A 13,365-nucleotide genomic window follows, 5' to 3' on the forward strand; every position below is an offset into this window, starting at 1 on the left:
AGTTTTACTGTCTTGTCTGCAGAACTCAATTTGATTAGGTTTTTTTCATGAATTTCTATGGAAATCGAATTGGTGGTGAAGGAGCTTGTATTCTCTCCATTAAGGTATCACCTAATTATAAAACATCGCTACTAATAAAAGGAAAAAGACATAAATAAAATCCAAACTTGTGCTCATATGTAGGCAAATGTGGCACTACCAACAAACCACTTATTGACATGAATTTGTCGCTTGTGGAAGTGGAGCGTTGAAAGCTGAAGACTTCTGCCTGTGAACCAAAACAGCACATGTGGTATATGGCTTTCTCTTTACTTCTTCGTGTCCAAATATGCCTTTGTCACAACCTGGAGTGACAGACCGCTCTGCGGGCGAGAGGCTAGTTGAGTTTCCATGTTCCTTCCCTGCTTGGCCTCCCTGCTGAGACTGACAAGCCAAGTATACCAATTAGTGCAGCATTAACAAGCCTCTTTCTTTATTCTTTTGGGCCCAAGAATTAATGATTTAATTGTGAATTTCCTTGGTTGTGTGTATGTATGTTAAATTGGAGGGGGGGAGCGATGAAAAATACTCTCAGGTTTTTTGATAGAGCTGTAACAAATCACTCAAAATTAGAGATGGGCCTGATCCAAAATCCTGATCCAATTTTTCTGAACTTTGACATTAATCTAGGTCTGAATTGTGCAGCTCATGCTCATTTCTGTTTCCAGGGTTCCCACTAATATAATTTATTTTGTCTGATGTGGAAAAACAAGTTAAAATCCTATTGGTTACTGTACATTGGCCTGATCCTAGAGCTGTTGAAGTCAATAGGAGTCTTTCCATTGACTTTGGGGAGCTTTGGAACAGACCCTAGTTGGGGTTATATGGTAAAAAAGTTAAGTGATTGGTTGCATGCACAAATGTGTACCATTCACAGCCATATTTGGGCATACAGGGTGACATTCACCCATGGAAAGAGGGCCAGCACAAGGCCTGTGAGACATTTAAGTCCAATTTAGGGGGCTTAAATGGGACTTGAGTGGTGCATATGCCTTGTACTATAACTCTATATGGGGCAAATTTACCCACAGGTACCACAGTTGCATGCACAAATGATTCTTACATGTTTGAAAAGGTGGCTTTGCTGTATTGTGAAGCAGTCTGCCAAAAGGCTATTACCCCAAATAGAACCCATTAGACCATTTTAGTTTAAAAAGGGGGGCAGTTAAGGAACCTGGACAACTGCTTGTTTTATTTCTTTGTCTTGTAATAGATATGCAGAAGTGGATTAGAGATGCCATTAGGAATATTTGCTAGCCATTTTATAATACTCTCGGTCTATGCTGAGTAGTGGCTCTTTTTATTTTGTAAATAATTGGAGCAAGAATCTGTAAGAATCTGCAATAATATGAAATCACAGAGAGGCATAGTTTCTAATGCTACTTTTTCAAGAGTTGTATCATATTACTGTCGTCATGCCTTCTTGCTCCTTGGTTGTAATCTTGTTGCATTATTCAGTTTCTTCTAATAAATCAAAAACAAGTTGTGACATGTTGTTAATTCGATCACTAATAACCTGCTCAAATTGCAAATCTATGTCAGCAGGTTGGTGTTGATTAAGTTTTAGTCACCACTAACGTATTGTTTTAAATGACTGATAAATTTTATTTGCTTCAGTGATAGACAGCGGGTCTATTTTTTCTCCCCCATAAGCTTAGAAAAACTACACAAATGGCCCTGAGGTGGTCCTCTATAGGTCTTTCTCTTTCTGTGTTTGCTGCAAAGAGAGCTGGTAACCACTAGAGGGGAGGAGACTGCCGACTTTACTGAATGCTTCACCGTAGAGCTTGAAGGTGCAGGAGCTGTCACAAGACTGGTTGTCCAACGAAATGGTTTAAAATATGTTATGAAGGTTAGTGTAAAAAAATTTCTTAATGCATTTCAAATATTTATTTCTCAGCATACAGGCTCTCTTAGAATTATTAATAACACGGGTGAGTCTCTGAAGAGAAACCCTACAGTGGAAAAGATTAGAAAGATTATCTTTGAAGGAAATTTATTAAACCTTTAAGAAACAAATGTTTTATTGTCTATGAAAAGAAAGTATTAAATGAAAGTATGTGGTGAAGGTATAGCCAACATTGTGGTTCAGATATGAAATGAGATGTTTTGATGGTATTCAACTGTTCTCCCCACCTTCCCCAACCTACAGAGAGAAGAGAAAAGTACTGACGCTGAGGAAATAACTTGAGTGATTGAAAACTTAAACATCTTCCTTAAGAAGTTTCTAAATCTTGTAGGCTGTGACATACATAACTTAATTTAAACCAGAATAGCAACAACACTCTTCTTACAGTCTGTAGATATAGATGTATGTATATATTATCTATTTCTGTGGAGATAGATAAATAGATAGTCTGACCTTTTTATATTATTTTAAAGAGCAAAATTCTTGATATTGTTAAAGAGCTATAATGTAGAACTGTAGCTTGTTACATTTACTCTCCTGAGTGTAATTGCACTAAGATCATTCAGTTTCCATTTGGAAAGCCAGTGGCAATTACTGGAATACAATGTATCATGCATTTGCTCACTGGATATAAAACGTATATACTAATTCGCAATAAAATGTAACAGCTGTCAGTGCATTTTCTGCTCTGTTACTTCAATAAATTGGAACTCTGACTAGAAAATGGGAATATTGCATTTTTACACACTCCATAATGTGTTTGCTTTTTGCAAATACAATTTATTTTTTTTATGACAAAAAATGTGGTTTGTTATTACTGCTAGTGGATAAATATTCTTATATTGGAATGAATTACACATGGTATCTGTAAAGAAGTAGTAATATTTTTTTCTTTTTACTGTAGCCTGTCTCCAGTAAACAAAATGCACTTAACCTACTTCTGTCACACACTGTATTTATAATATATATATTTTACAGTGTAATGGCTGTGGAAACAAAAGTTTATTTTACCATACCCATGCAGGTGTTTGGAGAACTAGTTAACTAGTATACATACATATATACACCAACAGTTCTGTGAGACAGTTAACCTGGTTCTTCACATTATGTGCTAGTGGATCTGAGTTTTATTTAAAATAAAATGCCTGCACATTTGTGTAATTTTGTTACTTGAGGTCAGACTTTTCACAGATAATTAGCCTTTTACACACTGTGAAATCAACCTGCATTGGTTATTTGGCTAGACTCTTTGCTTCTGTTCTTTATTTCCCAGAAGGTTAACATGCCGAAAATCTAGCTGCAAGCTTATAGTGCTGTCTCTTTGTGTTGCTAATTATCCCAATGCATAATTATTAATATCAGGAGCAGGAAGAGGAAACAAGCACACCAAATAGTCGTGAACGCTAGTGTTCTGGCAGGAAGCTAGTCCTGCATTAATAAAATGTGCCTGTGCCAATATCACAGTAGATAGGAGCGTTCCTTGTTAAGGATCATTTATTAACTGAGATCATCTTTTAGTTCGCCTTGGGGTAATGACTAATGTCAATGGCAAATTTCACAGTTGTCTAGAGAAATGAATTAAATTTGTAATAAAAAGCCCTTCGGCTTGTTGTACATGTTCATTTATTGGAGTAGTTGAACTAGGAGAACTGTAAGGCAACCAAGAACATCGGCTTAATTTTCCTTACATATAATAGTGACCTTTAGCTCCATATTGAAAAAGTTACCTATTATAGACTGGTAAATTAAATGAGAAGTTCCTCTAATGCAAAATAAACTAAGTGACTAAGCGAAGTTAAACGGCCCTTGAGCCTATGCATTTTTTGACAGAAACAAATTCTTTTTTTTATACACTAACTCTATTTAAGCCTTACTAAGGTAGTCTGATGTACAAATATTCAGCTAAAACAACAAAAAGTTTTATATGAAAAAATAATTAGATGTGTAATAAAGGTTACCATGGATGATTGTATATTCAGTGTTACGTAGTGACACTTTGGATATTTAAAACGCAGTTTTCATCGTTTAGCACTTCTAAATTGACTCTGTTCATACTTTTATTTAGTATAAATTGAAAACAATCCAGATTAAATAAATAATACAACTTTCTATAAATTAGGGGGCAGCACACAGAAACAATTATTAAAATATGTAATCATTTAGCAGAAAAACGGAATTAATACACGAATACCAAAATACAAAGGAACATGGCATGCAATCACATACAAATGAAAGCAAAAGTTATAGCAAACTCCCATCAATTTTTCTTCGGAGTCAAAGGACAAGTTTCTTGATTTTGTGGCATATAGCGGACTCAGTCAAGGTAATAAACTGTGTTCAGGTAGCAAGATAATATGGATTAAAAAAAAAATAGGGAAATGAGTTTCTCTGTAGTAAAGATGTTTCATACTTTAATAAACAGAGAGAGAACATGTGGATTATTCCACTGGGCAGCAATAGAAAATCTGCCAGCCATCAAAAGAAAATAGAGGAAAGAATAAATCTGTATTGCTACCAACACTTAGCAAGGCTATGAATACAGTTGTATGGGAAGCCTGAAAATCACACTTGCATGCATTTTGACCATTTTCTAAAATGTTTAAGTCTACAGTACCACTACGTATGTTTGAAAGCATTTTGGACATAAATGAAGCCTTAATGTTTTTCACGATCAGTTCTGTGTGTTCTGTATAATCTCTGTATTGTCGTGTGCAGTTGTTGATGTTGGGTAATCAAACTTCCAAATCAGCTATATAAATCTATTTCTCCCAAATGTAATGTGAATATCAGCAGGGATTTTAATATCCATTCCCAGATAGCTGTCTGGAGGATCCTGATCTTTTAAAAGTATTCTATAGATTTAAGGTAATCTCCCTGTATTAGAAACATATTAAATAGTATCTCTTCAAGGTTTGATAAGAATCTAATCATTGAAGTATTACTGCCCTGTAAAAATATGAATTTGTATGGTATGTCAATGGAATTAAAGTATGGCCTTAACTGATCAAAGGAATATAGTTTTCCATTCTTATCAAAAAACTGGGCTCGGCTAGTAAAACCAAGAAGAGCCCAGTTGCAGTACGAAGTCAGACAAGTTCTGAAGAAGGAGGATTTTTTTCAAGAGGGAGATGGGAGTGGAAAGTTATATGTAATTTTGGCAACTCTTGCCTATATAAATGTTGTTTGATGAGCAAACTGATTAATTATTTTAGAGACGATAAAGTTAGGCTGTGGAAGAAAGGGGATCTATCAAGTGGGATATCCAGCATTTGTGATTGTTCCACAGGGAATCTTTATTGCTGGGGCCATTACTGCCCCAGTCAGCTAATGGACCAAACGTGCTGCCACATAGTAAAGGGTAGATTTGGAAGTGACAGGGCACCAATGGCTTTATTTATTTATTTTCTGATAATGGGGATCAACCTGAACTTTGTATCTGTCCACATTTTAATATATCATCTTGCAGTTTTTTAAAGAATTTAACAGAGGTGGAAACCAGAAGGTAATTAATGCAGGAAAGAAACGTCATCTTGGTGGTGTTTATCTGAGAAAACATCATGAGGCTTAAGTTCTTCCATCATTTTGGCAGGTCCAGAGAATCTCTGGCTGCACGGATTTTAAAAAAGCTAATCAAAGTGCAAGCCCAGGACAAAGAGAAACTGTAAAGATTTCTAAATGGTGTTGAGTAAGGCAGATCCTTGGTTGTATGGTAACTAATTCTGATTCCAGAAAATTCTTTAAAAGTACTGTACTGATTCAGTAAATTGTAGAAAGAAGTTTGTGCAGCCTCATGGATTAGTTATATTTCCCCACTAGTAAGAATGGACTAGCCATAGGCTTTGCTTTCAAAAAGACTCATACAGAATGCTGTCATTAAAAGTAGTGAATTTTGTAAACAAATCTTGTGTTTTTTAAAAAAATATTCTAACTCTCTCACCATGCAGGTGGAGATGTATATAATATGTTTTATATCTGCAATTTTCAGTGCGTTGACTTAAGCTTTCGAAGAGAGGGGAAGTACATCTAAGCAAGGCTAAATCATAATTTCAAGATTGCAAATGAAAAATCTAGTATATGCAGATCTAAAAGACTATATATGTGTGTTTGCAAACTGAAATGCAATATCTTCTGCGGAGAGGTAAGGGTTGCAGTTATATATTTAAGGTGGGAAAATTGAATTCCCCCCTCAACATTTTTCAGAAATTATGTGACTAAGATCATGTAAAATATGTTTTTAAAAACCCAACAGACACTTATAAATTGCACATTAATTCATCATGTGCACACAAATATGTGCATATGCAAATAAGTATCTGATATTGTGGTAAGCAATTAAGATATTGAGTATATTTCTCTTAAAATTCAACCTCCATAAGCCACATTTTCAAAAATACTGAGCATCTGCAGCTCCTATTCAATGGGAGTTTTGGGTGCTCAGCAGCACCCATGAAGTACAGGCTACTTTTAGGGAAGGTGCCTAAATATGGAGGTAAGCACCCAATTTTGAAAAAGTTGGCCTGCCTTTTCTTGTTGTAGCTGTGTTGGTCCCAGGATATTAGATGGACAAGGTGGGTGCAGAAATATTTCTTACTGGACTGACTACTTTTGTTGAGAGAGACAAGTTTTCATTCTTACACACAGCTCTTCTCCAGGTCTGGGAAATATACTTAGAATGTCACAGCTAAATACAAGGTGAAACAAATTTCTTAACAAATTGCTTAATTTCCACTACATGCATCCGATGAAGTGTGTATTCACCTACGAAAGCTCATGCTCCAATATGTCTGTTCATCTATAAGGTGCCACAGGACTCTTTGCTGCTTTTACAGATCCAGACTAACACGGTTACCACTCTGAAAATTGCTTACCGTAAGTTATGATAATATAGTCCTCTGGACAGGTGACCTAAATTCCTTCATAGATTTCAACCACAACTTCAACATCCACCACACATCCATTAAACTTTCTCTCGAATACTCCCACAATAGGATCAGCTTCAGCAATGGAACCCTACAGAAAATGATATACAAAAAACTTCCGGATCACCACACCTACCTTTGCAGATCTGGTAACTACCCCAAACACACCAAGAAATCTATTATCTATAGCAAGGCTCTCAGATACAATAGAATATTTTCCAAGAAAAAAGTCTGAGATACACACCTTAACAGACTTAAACCTGCCTTCACCAAACAACGACACTCCACTAGAGAAGTAGATTGTATCATGGGATGGGCCACTGACATATTGTGAGAAGATTACAGATAAAAACTCCCTCTGACTGCACACCTCTAGTTGTCAACTACCACTCTATGCTAGAACCTATATGGGGTATCATCAAACAATTACAACACATCTGCTGGGGACCCCATCATGAAAGAAAACTTTCCTGAATCTCTCTGCGACGGAGTGTACATACCCCACACTAAGCAAGAAGGGATTCACACTGAGGACAGAGGAAGTCCTGCCCCCTAGGCTGTGCTGGGTATGCTCCAACTGCTGCTTCAATATAAAAGGGAGCAGCCCTGCTCAGAGATGGAGGTTCAGTGATGGAAGCTCCAGCCTAGGAGCCACTGCAGCCCCTGAATGTTGGAGCTAGAGGTCCCAAGAACAAGACAGGAGTCCAGTTGCCTACAGCCATCCAACTTGAATACTGCATATAGATGTGGTCTCCTCATCTCAAAAAAGTTATATTGGCACTAGAAAAGGTTCAGAGAAAGGCAACTAATATGATTAGGGGGTTGAAACGGGTTCCATATGAGGAGAGATTAAAGAGGCTATGACTTTTCAGCTTGGAAAAGAGGAGACTAAGGGGGGATATGATAGAGGTATATAAAACCATGAGTGATGTGGAGAAAATAGATAAGGAAAAGTTATTTACTTATTCCCATAATACAAGAACTAGGGGTCACCAAATGAAATTAATAGGCAGCAGGTTTAAAACAAATGAAAGGATGTTCTTCTTCACACAGCACACAGTCAACTTGTGGAATTCCTTACCTGAGGAGGTTGTGAGGGTAAGGACTATAACAGTGTTTAAAAGAAAACTGGATAAATTCATGGAGGTTAAGTCCATTAATGGTCCCTAGCCTCTGTTTGTCAGAGGGTGAAGATGGATGGCAGGAGAGAGATCACTTGATCATTACCTATTAGGTTCACTCCCTCTGGGGCACCTGGCATTGGCCACTGTTTGTAGACAGGATACTGGGCTAGATAGACACTGCCGTTCTTATCACTGGAGTCAGAGTTCCAGGAAGCTACCTGTGCCAAGGAGTCTGGACAGCCCAATGACATATGGATTGCTGCTTTAGGAGACAGGTTAGGAAGTGACCTAGGGAGAGGGGCTAGCCGTAACCCCCAGGAAAGATTAGTGTGCTGCTGCAGGATTCCCACTGACTCAGTAGCACAAACACTTGCCACTAGCAGGGCCCTGGCCTGGGACCCAGTAGATTATGAAGGGCCTGGGCCCCCCTACTCTGGCCATCAAACACCCTGCTCCCCACCACCACCGCCGGGTGGCAGGCCTGACTCTGGCCATTAGGTCGCATATCTGTGAACCCATGAACAGCCATATTGACTCCAGCCATCAGGCCACACAATCCTGACCCCAAGGGCAACCTAATGACTCCAGCTATTAGGCTGCACAGCCCTTAACCCAAGGACAGTTATATTGACTCTGGTCATTAGGCCATCCTGTCTTGAGTCCAAGGTCAGTCTGGTGGACGTTGACCACAGGGCTGTAACCGATCATCTCCAAAGGGGGATGGGGTGTGCATACCCTGCAACACCCCTCTTCTGGATTTTAAGAACTCCCTCAGCCTCTCCAAGCTCATCGTCAGAAGCAAGCTCCCAACAGACTAGGACAAATCAACTCAAAGCTGTACCAGATCCTGCCAGAACAACAGATGTATCTCCACTGCTACAATGATCAGCACCCCCAACAACACACCTCTCAAGCTCCATGGATCCCACACATGCTTATCACTATATGTGGTGTACCTCATCCAGTTCACAAAATGTCCCAATAACAAGTAGGTGGGTGAAACCAGATTATCGCTACACTCTTGAATAAACTCACACGGAAAAATGATAAAAGACAAAAACACCTTAGCACCTTTGGGTGACACTTTTCACAAAACAATCACTCTATCTGACCTCTCAGACCTCATCCTCAAGGAAAACCTGTACAATACCTTCAAAAGATGATCCTGGGACCTTAAATTCATAACTTCACTATAGACTAAAAATCATGAACTGAATAGAGACACTGGATTTATGGCTTATTATAATAATCTATAACCCACTTACTACCCTATCAACCCCGTTTTTTTCACTCTTCCCACCTTATGCCTGAAGAGGTGTTAATGGGACATTTCACCTTGAATGGTCCCTTGAAACATGTGTTAGCTACTTATGCTAAACAAACTGTTCCATCTTTGTATTTAGTTGTGACACTCTGACTATATTTCCCAGGTCTGAAGAAGAGCTCTGAGTAAGCTCAAAAGCTTGTCTTTCTCAACAAGAGAAGTTGGTCCGAGAAAAGATGACCCAAATTTTCTTTTTATTACAATTATACTAGAGTTAACATTTGAGAAGAACTATTTGGTCTGAATTCAACTCATTTAATCTAAATCAGAATCTCTTCTCTATTAAATAGTTTTCTTTATTTTAAATATTTTTCTTCAGAACCCTAGATTTACCATAAGTGAAGCATCCAGAGAGGAATGCAGAAATGGGTAAGTCTGTCCAAAAAGTATTCATTCATTCTCCTGCCTTCCTTCTCCCCCAACCCCCACCCCCAGCTTCTCGTGTAAACTTTATGCTTATTCACAGAGGGAGTTTAGAAATGTTTTTAGAAAATGCAGATGTGCAGAGCATTCTTAATAAGGACAGGGAAAGAGTTTGTGCTCCCCTTCTAACCACTCTCTCACCTCAGCCTTTTCAGCATGTAACCTTACTCTCTGTGGGATTACTTGGATGAAAACCAATTAGAGAACTACTCACACAATATAAATGCATACAGATTAGTACAGATTGAACAGTACCAATGCCAACTAATCATACACTATAGAAAGTCCTAAACAATATAGGTATTAAGGAATGATGGGGAAATGGACTCGTTGTCAGAAAACTATTTATTTAAATAATAAATAAAGTATGTGTTTGTTTCCTTGTTTTCCTTTGTGGCAATCTGCCCACCCACAAACCAACCATATATTCTTTATTGCTTAATTTACCACAATGAAAAGTCAGCCGATATTTGTAAGTAAGCACCTCTCATACCTTCTTGGTAACATTGCTTTCCCCCGCTCTAACTTCCTGTCCCTCCAATGGCCTCAAATGCAGCATTTATTCTCCAGCTGGTGGGAGAGTGAGAAAATGGTCTCCTCAGAGGTTGATGCCAATCCACTCCACAGATGGCTGGAAGGAAGCAGTCAGGGACTCCGAACACAATTAAGTTATTTTAATGCCCAGCCCAAGGGACTCAGAGACCTGAAGATCCTCTCAGGCTTTGGTCTGCTAGATGGAGCTGGCAAGGGCCATAGGCCAGGCCATTATTTCAATTCAGATGCTGGCTTTTAATTACTTAGGCCTGGTCTACACTACGCGTTTAAATCGATTTAAACAGCGTTAAATCGATTTAACGCTGTACCCGTCCACACTACAACGCTCTTTATATCGATATAAAGAGCACTTTATATCGATTTCTGTACTCCTCCCAGATGAGAGGAGTAGTGCTAAAATTGATATAAACGATATCATTGAGTAATGTGATGAATATCACTTATGCCCCAGGCGTATCCCACATGCACCACGACCGCTCTGGACATCAAATCTTAACTCGTAGCAGCGGACAGTTAACAGAAAAGCCCCGGGCAACTTTTGAATTACATTCCTGTTTGCCAGCGTGGACTCTGACAGCACGAGTGCGAGTATCCCAAATCCAAAATCTCCAGCATGGACCAGTACGAAGCATACTGTCGGATCGCTTTATGGGAGACAAAATCTTTGTATCAAGAGCTCCGTTACAGAACGAATTCCAAAGCATTTGAAAAAAATCCTCAGCTACACCAGCTGCCGTGACATGCGTTAACGGGAGGACCAGAGACTCAAATGACCTCAGGAGGAGGCCGTTACTGAGGACTCCAGCTATTCTCACAGTCCACAGCAGTCTCGAAAAGTATTGCATCTTGGCTGACTCCCAATGTCTGTAGGTTCAAACATTTAGTGTCTGGCATTTCAGGGTATAGCTCCCTCCAGTCTTCCCCCCCCCCACCACTGAAAGATAAAGAGAAAGAAATCAACTTTCTTGTACTTTTCATTTCCCCTATGATGTCACCTGAATGCTTGCTGGTAGAGTGATGCGCATCAGTGAGAGCGTATCCCACTCCCATACCCTTTCCTGTTGCGTAGACGTCGGGAATATGACTGACATCCAATCTTATCGCCATCAGCCCGATGTGGTTTGCTGCCTTAGGTGGAGGACTGGTTGGGTGGCTCGTTTTGTAACACTATGAATGTACTTGGGCCTCAGTTATTCCCAATAGATAGTAAGAAAGGCTGTAACGTTCTTCCTCATAGCAATGGGCTGACTTCACAGCCCCCTCCCTTTCCTGGTAAAGAAAATCTTACTGCCGGCTTCATACAGCAGCATGCTGGGCTCCTTCCCCCACACTGTTATTTCCTACCTGGACTTCATAGCCTCCGGGAGCTGCTCTCCCCCTCATTTTGTCTCACGAACAAGTCTCTGTTGATTCCTGCATTCTATAACTTCAACAAATGGGGACATCCACGGTACCCCGAAGGTGGGAGAGGGAAGCAACTTGTGTTGCAGCACCCCTTGATACTACACGGACAGCTTTGTCTAATACACTGTCTCATACACTGCCCCCTATTATTCTAGCAGACTGACTCTATTAGGAAACCATAAAGGTATGATTTGACTCGGATTTCCCAGTTTGCTTTGGCCCTCGCCAGTCGCAGCCAGGGCACTCATGATGCACAACAGTACAGAGAGAGATAACCGTCATCTCATTCCAGTTTACTCCGCTATAGATGGTACATAGACGGAACTGGAGGTAACCATCTTGCTATCATCGAAAGCAATATGATCTGCTGTTAGCACGGGGGAGTATCCCTCTGTCGCGGCATCCAACACATGGCTAACTGTAAAATTAAAAGCGAACGGGCTCCCATGGTGCCAGTCTATGCTATCTGCCAGAGGCAATCCAGGGAAAATGGCACAAAAGATTTGTCACTGTGTTTTCCGGAGAAGAAGCTACGACATTTACCCAGAACCCACCCCACAATGATTCAATCCAAGAATTCCAAGCGGTAGACGCAACTATGATAGCACGGAAAGCTACCCACATGCAACACTTCAGAAATCGACGCTAGCCTCGGACCATGGACGCACAACACCGAATTACTGTGCCTAGTGTGGCCGCGTGAAATTGAATTTATAATATCAGTTTTATGAAACCGATTTTAGCTAATTCGATATTATCGCGTAGTGTAAACGTGGTCTTACATTCTAGGATGTAAATATGGTATTTCTCTTTTCATATTATTTCCCATGGAAGGATAGGGAGCGATGAGAAAGTGCAAGTCTGCGGCAGTGTAAATGGTGTGTTCTGTTCTGACTTCATTCTAACTTCGTTCTTTCTTCTCAAGGCATTTCTGCATATTCTGTTACATACTAATTCCGAAATGTTTTCAAGATGAAAAAGGCTGAAATTGGAACAAGACTTTATAATAACCTTTCCTACCTCCTTTGCTATTTCTTTATAATGCCATCAATCATGGTGAGATATTTTTTAATTTTTTTAAGTAATATCACATTTTGATCATCCTACTGTGATTTTCGGCCTTGTTTGTGCATAGTTAGAACTGTGTGAGATATCTGTTATTTACTTTCAGATTTAGAAGGTCGTTACTCTTGAAAATCATTTTGTTTTACCCAGTCTGTTGTTGAAATGTTCTTGAAATAATCTAGTAGACTTTTAAATAGTCTGCCTCATCCCCTCTTCTGGATGTTTGTTAAACTGATTCCTTAACAGCAGAACTAAATTGTTCACTTAGTATTATAAAAAATGGGAGATGAAGGAAAACTTTATTTAGATTTAGTGCTCAAATAATGTGAGAGAAGAAAACACACCACTGACTCCCCCCAAAGTCCTACCCAGATTGGCAAAAAGCAACCTGAACCAACTAAAGAAAACAGAATAGTTCACAGGAGGGGTTTGGCCCTCTCTAGAACAGCTGTAAGTTTTAGACCAGTAGTGATTATGTATTTAATTTTATTCTGAAATGGCTTATTATAGTATTTTTAAAAAGCTAATTATGGTAGTAACTTCCTCTACTACATTATGTCTGTCTCTCGCTTCAGAGAAGATAGTTGAGAAAAGAGAACTGTG

At 39.2% G+C, this 13,365-nt stretch overlaps 1 long non-coding RNA gene across 1 annotated transcript in view; it reads left to right on the top strand.

Moving 5' to 3' along the window:
• The first annotated feature begins 1,807 nt into the window (after positions 1–1,807).
• LOC116814715 (uncharacterized) overlaps positions 1,808–13,365 on the top strand; it is an 80,810-nt gene continuing 69,252 nt past the window's right edge. Inside the window, exon 1 of the long non-coding RNA XR_004371321.2 lies at positions 1,808–1,891. This is a non-coding gene — a long non-coding RNA (uncharacterized LOC116814715). The remainder of the gene's footprint in view (positions 1,892–13,365) is intronic.

Source organism: Chelonoidis abingdonii, chromosome 1 (genome assembly GCF_003597395.2).
Source record: "Chelonoidis abingdonii isolate Lonesome George chromosome 1, CheloAbing_2.0, whole genome shotgun sequence".
Lineage (NCBI taxonomy): Eukaryota > Metazoa > Chordata > Testudines > Testudinidae > Chelonoidis > Chelonoidis abingdonii.